Source organism: Cynara cardunculus, assembly GCF_001531365.2.
Source record: "Cynara cardunculus var. scolymus isolate 2C chromosome LG 2, CcrdV1, whole genome shotgun sequence".
In the NCBI taxonomy this organism is placed as follows: domain Eukaryota; kingdom Viridiplantae; phylum Streptophyta; class Magnoliopsida; order Asterales; family Asteraceae; genus Cynara; species Cynara cardunculus.
Genome location: NC_037529.1, coordinates 3,829,506 through 3,836,950, shown reverse-complemented (window position 1 = coordinate 3,836,950; position 7,445 = coordinate 3,829,506).

The following is a 7,445-nucleotide window of genomic DNA, read 5'->3' as shown; positions in this document are numbered from 1 at the left end:
TTTTTTATTATAAATATTTATCATGGAGGGATGGAGTAGTATATTAAATTTGTATTATGTGAGTGCAAAATCATTAAAGTAATAGAAAACACCATTTTGTTAATAATAAAAAAAATAAAGTAGATTGTATGAAAAAATAACGTATTTTAATATAATTTTTTTATCTTGAGTAATTTATTTTCAAAACTTTTATTTTAGTACATAAGATGTAAAGTTTTAAGCGTTTAAATAACAGGGTAACCGATTGAAGCATTAATCGGTTACCATGCTGATATGGCGGGTGGTGTGGTATCCAACTTAGTATTAATTGCTATTCAACCCAATTTCATCCCATCACTTGTCACATCAACATGATAACCAGTTAATGATTCAACCAGTTACCCGAATGTTTAAAACTTTACATCTTAAGTACCAAAATGAAAGTTTTAAAAGTGCACTATCCAAAATAAGAATGGGTCATTGTCATTAGATGCTTTTTATTCAACTTCTTAGGAGGTCACGAGTTCAAATCTTACTAAAAGTGAGCAAAATATGTGAGTTTATTTGTTTTATTTACCATATATAATATTATATTCTTCAAAAAAAAATTCAATTACATTTTTATAAAATAACAAAAATCATGAGTCTGGAATTTCTTTATCTTTTTTACGTCCACCAATCATATAAAATTACGTTATTATTTTTATTTTATCAGTTATTTACTTTGTTTTTTTTTTCTTTCTCTTTTTCCAGTAAATAAATGACGTGAATCCATCTAATAAGTGGACATGGAAGAAATAGAGTGAAATTTTAGACAAACGATTTTTATTCTTAATATGGTGTTTGGTTAGATATATTAAACAGTGATTAATAAGAATAAAAAAAATTGAATAAGGAGGTGTTTGGTTAGAAGTATTAAGGGGGTGTTTGAGATTGCTTATAAAAACAACTTATTGATTTATTCCGGTGTGACATCGATAATAAGCATTTTTGAGTGTTTGGATAAACAACTTATATCGATGTCAAACTGGTAATAAGAATTTTTTGAATAAGTTAAACCATTGTGATTTATAATAAGTTGATAAATGTTTTTGTAGAAAGATATAAATTGTTTCAAATAAGCAATCTCAAACACCCTCTAAGTAATAATAAATGAAAATGATAATAAAAGAAACTGTTTGATTTTATCTATACTATATTATAAAACATTTGACAAATACTTTTAAAAATCATTTTTTATGCATGAAATATTGTTTATTGATGTCTATTACTTAAAACTCGAGATTGCACGTAAATTGTGCGTAATTATAACTTATTAAGGCTTCATTGTTAAATTCGTGTAACTAACTATAGATAAACATAATCAACTACAAGATAAACATCTCATTTTAAATATAAAAAATCTAAAATATAATTAGGATACTCGTTGAGTTATACTTATAACTAAAATACTTAATTAGTATCCCTATAAAGATTATATTATTAAACCAAAATAAATTACTTCGTTATTGAACCGAAATTAAATTATAATAAAAATCTTGAATTAAATAAATTATATAAAAACAAGAATTTTTAAGTAGTTAATTTGATAATAATATCGATATATTTTTTTAAAATTTTTATGAATAAAAACATTATCGTTTTCTTAAAATCACATAAAATCGTATTATATCGACATAGACAATAAATAAAACGAAACATTATCTCAATGTATCTCGTTGCATTGTGAGAATATTTTTCTAGTAATAGTATAATATATTGGGTTCATTCCCCATAAGCCCAAATTTTCATTCCTGGTTAAACTAGGGGGAATATTCATTCCCCAACCTAAACCAAACAACCCCTTATAATAATAAATTCACTCTTTTACAAATCCCAAATTTTTTTACAAATTAAACAAAAGAAATTCTCATTTTCATTCCATGTCATTTTCACAAGCATCTTTTTTTTGTTAACCTGAATATTCAACCTGCTATACATTACAACTAATCCCAGGACAACCACCCGCGAGATCATTGTCTTTGAACCTCCGTGGCTACAAAAGGATTTTTTATTCCTCCTTGGATTCGAACATGGGACCTTCAGACATTTTTAACCTTTAAAGCTCAAGCTCAAATCAATCAGACATCAATCATATAGTTACAAACATCCTTTTTAAGACTAGTCATTGTGAAAAATCAAGAATTACTATATATGCTAAGATATATTTGATAAGTATAAGCACTTTATGCTTTTACAAATACATAACTTCTGAATTTGGTTTTAAACAAGAATATGAATAAAAAGCATCACAACTCATTGATTTGAAAGTCCAACAAACCTCTAGAAAAAGTCAAAAGTCAAAAGTCAACCCAAAACAATTTGGAAGTAATTGCATCTAATGACAATGACCCACACTTGTAGCTACATTACACTTATTAAATGAGTAGGGTATAACCACTAAAACTACTTGTCATTACACTTACATTATATGAATTTGCATAAAGAAAAGTCACAAGCATTTACTTCGGGTTATGAGGTTTATGGGGATACAGTGGAAATTGCATTAAAACTTGGGAAATATAGTGAAAATCTCGTATTTTTTTAGTTTTAGGTTTGTATACCACAAATACAACAAACAAACTCACACACTCTCCCACCGTTGGTGAGGTTTGAACCCCTGACCTTCAATAAGGCCAAACACTATGATATCGCTAGATCAAAGACTCTTTGGTTGGGAAATGCGTGCTTGTAGGTTAAGAAGGGGGTAGAAGTGGATATATCCTCATAGCAACAAAACATGTATTGATGGATGTTAATTTTTGATGAAAATAAGTTATTCAAATGAACCATAAGCGTGGTGCCTGATTGTTTGAGCTTGGCTCCAAAGGTCAAAAGTACCAGGAGGTCCCAAGTTCAAATCCAATGAAGAATAAAAATCCCCTTGTGGCCACGGAGGTTCAAATGCGGATTGGATATCCAGGTTAATAAAATAAAAAGTTATTCAAATGAGAATCTGAATAAAATTTTACAGAAACTTTTCTGTAGATCTATTTTCACTTAACTTATTTAGGACTTAGTAACGTATATCTATAATGAGTTGACAATTTTATTGGAAGGTTCCATTTTTGCGTTACGGTTATTCATTTCTAAAAACAATTGAATTTTTTAAACAACTACTAGAACTGGTAGTATGATAAAAATTCATTTCAAGGTTACAAAATCGTTCACAAAGTTAAACACAAGGGTTTTTTTTACAGAGGTTATTCGGTTTTCTCTGTAAACATTTTTCCTTTCTTTTATGTCAACCATCAGATGCAAACAGATAAACCCTCTTAACACGTTTGGTATCTGAAGAAATTACAACCGTTTTTCTTTCTTTCCGCTCACATTTTCTTATGTATGGTATGGTCTTATACAGAACATCAAAAAAAATGAGGCAAAACTCAGTCTTTGTGAATTTTTTATAAGTTTGTTTTTTTATTAAAGTTTGACTTGTTGACTTTGTCCCCTTTGAATTTTTATTTATTTATGTAGAACTATTGAAGGGTGTATCATCTTTTTCCTGAACTTTGTGAATAACTTTTTATCAAAGGGCCTTTGGTCTAGCGGTATCATAGTCTTTGCCCTTATAGGAGGTCAGAGATTCAAACATACCAAAAGTAAGGAGGGTGTGTGAGTTTATTTATTGTATTTTCCGTATATAAATATTATATACCGACAAATACTGTTCTTAATCCTTCTCATGTTGCTCTCTAATTGATTGAAGATCTTGAAATGGACGATATACTGGAACAATTCATTTCGTCACAAGATTGTTTTTCTGTTCTCAAACAAACAAGAAAACAAAAATAAAAAGACAGATAACCAAATAGTTCAAATAACAGAAGAAGATTTTTCTAAGTCTATGAGTCGTATTTTAGACAAACTGAGGATGATATGGTATCATGGTTGCTTGCGTTAACGAGTTGAAACTTGGGCGACAAGCAAACCAATTCTACGAGTTAGCACTTTTCTTATTTGGTGAAAACGTTGATTACAGGAAACATTCCTCTTATGGAACAAAAAAGGCACGTGGGTTGGATTTACGGAATGTAATCACAGGCTATTTTGAATTTCTATGTGATGTTTGTTTCACCGTATATGGTGTTTTGATTGTTTTAATATAATATTAAACCTACGACACATGTTATTTTTTTCTATCTTTGTGAGGTGATATATTGACGATACAGAAGAAATTCTATTTTTGTTCAGTATATATTGATATTTGAAACAAAAGATTTAACAAGAATAGAAGAGACAAATATACCTATCGGACATTGACTAGACATGTGAAAACATCAAAACTATTAGGTGGATCCAAAATACAATATCATAAATTGATGTGTCTCCGTCATGATATATATATATATATATATATATATACACACACACACATACACATGTAGGGTTGGGTTTACATGAGACCAGCTTGTTTTTGTGAGACCCGTGAGACCATTTTTTACACTTGAAACTTCACAGCAAAACGTTGTGAAGGTAAGAAAAAACCGAACCTTTCACAACAAAAACTGTGAAGTTTCAAGTGTAAAAAGAAATGGTCTCACGAAAACAAACTGGTCTCACGTGATCCCAAGTCTCTCTATCTCTCTATATATCTATCTATATATATATATATATATATTTATATAGATAGATATATAGATATATATATATATATATGGCCTAATCAAATTAGAACTGATTAGTTTGTGGTAACTGTGAGGTCCACTTTCAATCACAAATCAACGGATAAATTATGAAATTAATAATTATGGTAGTTTGAGTTAAAATTATAATTAGAGGGCATATTAGGTATTTTTTTTTAAAACTCCTCTCTCATCTCTCCGACCTCCAATCTCCGGGCTCCGGTGAAATCGGTATCACAGTATATCACAATGGGTATCAGATTGTGTATATTTGTTTTTAAGGTTTGAGTTGGTGTCATAGTTGGTATCACAATGGTATCACAGTATATCACAATGGGTATCACAGCGTGTATCTTTGTGATTACTTGGTACCTGCCAGATTAATGTTCACCGGAGGCCGGGGATTGGAGGTCGGAGAGATGAGAGAGGAGAGATGAGTTTTTTAAAAATACCTAATATGCCCTCTAATTATAATTTTAACTCAAAATACCATAATTATTAATTTTCTAATTTATCCGTTGATTTGTGGTTGAGATTGAATCTCACAGTTAACACAAACTAATCAGTTCTCCCTTGAATGGTCCCATATATATATATATATATATATATATACACACACACACACACACACACACACACACACACTAGTGGTGTATCCGTGCGATGCAACGTGAATCATGAGTTTGTGTGTTTATTTTACAAGTCAACTAATATATAAAGTTGAAGATTAATATGGTGTATTAGAAATATCCATTGAAAAAATAATTGCACATATGTTGAGTTTCTAAACCCATATAAAGTTGAAGGGTTGAGGTGAGGTGGGGTGGGGTACCTGCGGGATCTGAAACTCTTTTTGATATTGTTGTTTCAAATTTCAATTTACTTCAAGAAAAAGAAGAACTTTGACTTTGAATTTGGGTTCAAAATAGGAAACAAACAAAGTGTCAAACAACTTTGGAAAAGCCAAACATATCTTTTTCATGTAAACATGGCTTACTTTAAATCTGAAATTTTGACCAAACAAATGATATGTTTTAAGCATTTGTACATTATGCATAATAGTTTGTACTTAAAATATTTTTGAATCTCTTGCATAAATAGTACTTTATGCTTTAAGACTTGTAATTAAGACTTTTGTCTAAATGCTTATTAATGTAGTGTGTGTGTATATATATATATATGCTAGGTTCGATCTCGTGTATTACACGGAGTAATTTGAAAAAATTAAATCATGTTAGAAACTTATCTTACATATATGAATGATCATCGAAAGTACGAGGTTAATTCAGAGTTGTATTCTTGAAATAACTTTGAAAAATGACTCTTCAGACTTGAATTTTTAGAAATGAAACCATACCAATAATTAGTTAAAAAGAAGTTAACCCTAAAAATAAAATAAAATGTGTTATTTTGAACAAATATAGACATATTTTTGGCAAAAAAAAAAAAAAAAAAAAAAAAACTTTTTATAGCCGATATGTTAACCAACAAAACTCGTCTTACAGAACTCCTTGACAACATCAGCAAGTGATAGTTGAAAGTTGTAACAATAAGCTGAAAGTTGTCTCTTCAGTGATAGCTGAAAGCTTTCACGATAAGCTGAAAACACAAGCTGAAGGCTGTCAGCAATAATCTGTCAGATTAGTTGAACAATGTCAGCAATAACTTGTCAGATTAGCTGAAGGCTGTCAGTGATAGGCTTTCAGTGATAAGCTGTCAGCAATAAGCTGAAAGTTGAAGGCTATCAGCAATAACCTGTCAGATTAGCTGAAGGGTGTCAGCGATAAGCTGAAGGCTGCCACGATAAGCTGAAAACACAAGCTGAAGATTGTCGGCAATAAGCTGTCATATTAACTGAAGGCTGTCAGTAATAAGCTGTCAGATTAGCTGAAGAAAATTAATCTGAACTAAATCCCGTTTAGTGGGGAAATCAGTTAAACTACGATAAAAAAAGTATACATTTTTAGAGGGACAGATGTCAAACAAATAGGCCTCTTTGAACCACTAGTGTAAATTGTGTCTAGATACATATTTATGCGGGAAAATAAAATAACCGACTCACCACAAGATGACACATGTCACCCAAGTTACTTATTTATTAGGTGTATAGATATAGATATATATATATATATATATATAGATATATATATATATATATATATAGATATATATATATATATATATATATATCTATCTATCTTATGTTACACAACGATCTAAATAATAGAAAATGGATATAAAGTGCATACATGTGACATAGAAGATTACTTTTTAAGAAGATAATTGTTAGTTTGACCAGACAAACTACGTGGAAAAAACGACCCTTCTTTTTCTCTATGCCACATTTTTGGGGTAGGTCTAATGGATACTTTCGAATTTATAAAAATACATTTGGTATGAGGAATATCTGAATTTGCAAGAAAAGTCATAGTGTCGACATCCATTCATTGGAACCTCAAATATGTTAGAACGATATTGTAACACAAGAAAAATATTTTCAGTATGCTTTTCTCGTTTTGAACTTTGTGAAATTGAACATTTTTAAATTGTAATTTTATAATATACGTCACCGTAATACATGTCGACCGAAAAAAAAATATTTAAAAAAAAGAGGAAAAGATAATATTATCAATTTTGTTTTAGTAATTTGTAATTTCTATATAACCTTTACGTGTTATTTGTGGATAAACGTATCCAGTAGGATTTCTGTAATTTTTCTAAAATAGAGAATTAAAAGTAAAAAATCCTTAGACAGAAGTTACATTCAACTCCATCAGATCATCTATTTCAGAGATTTAAACA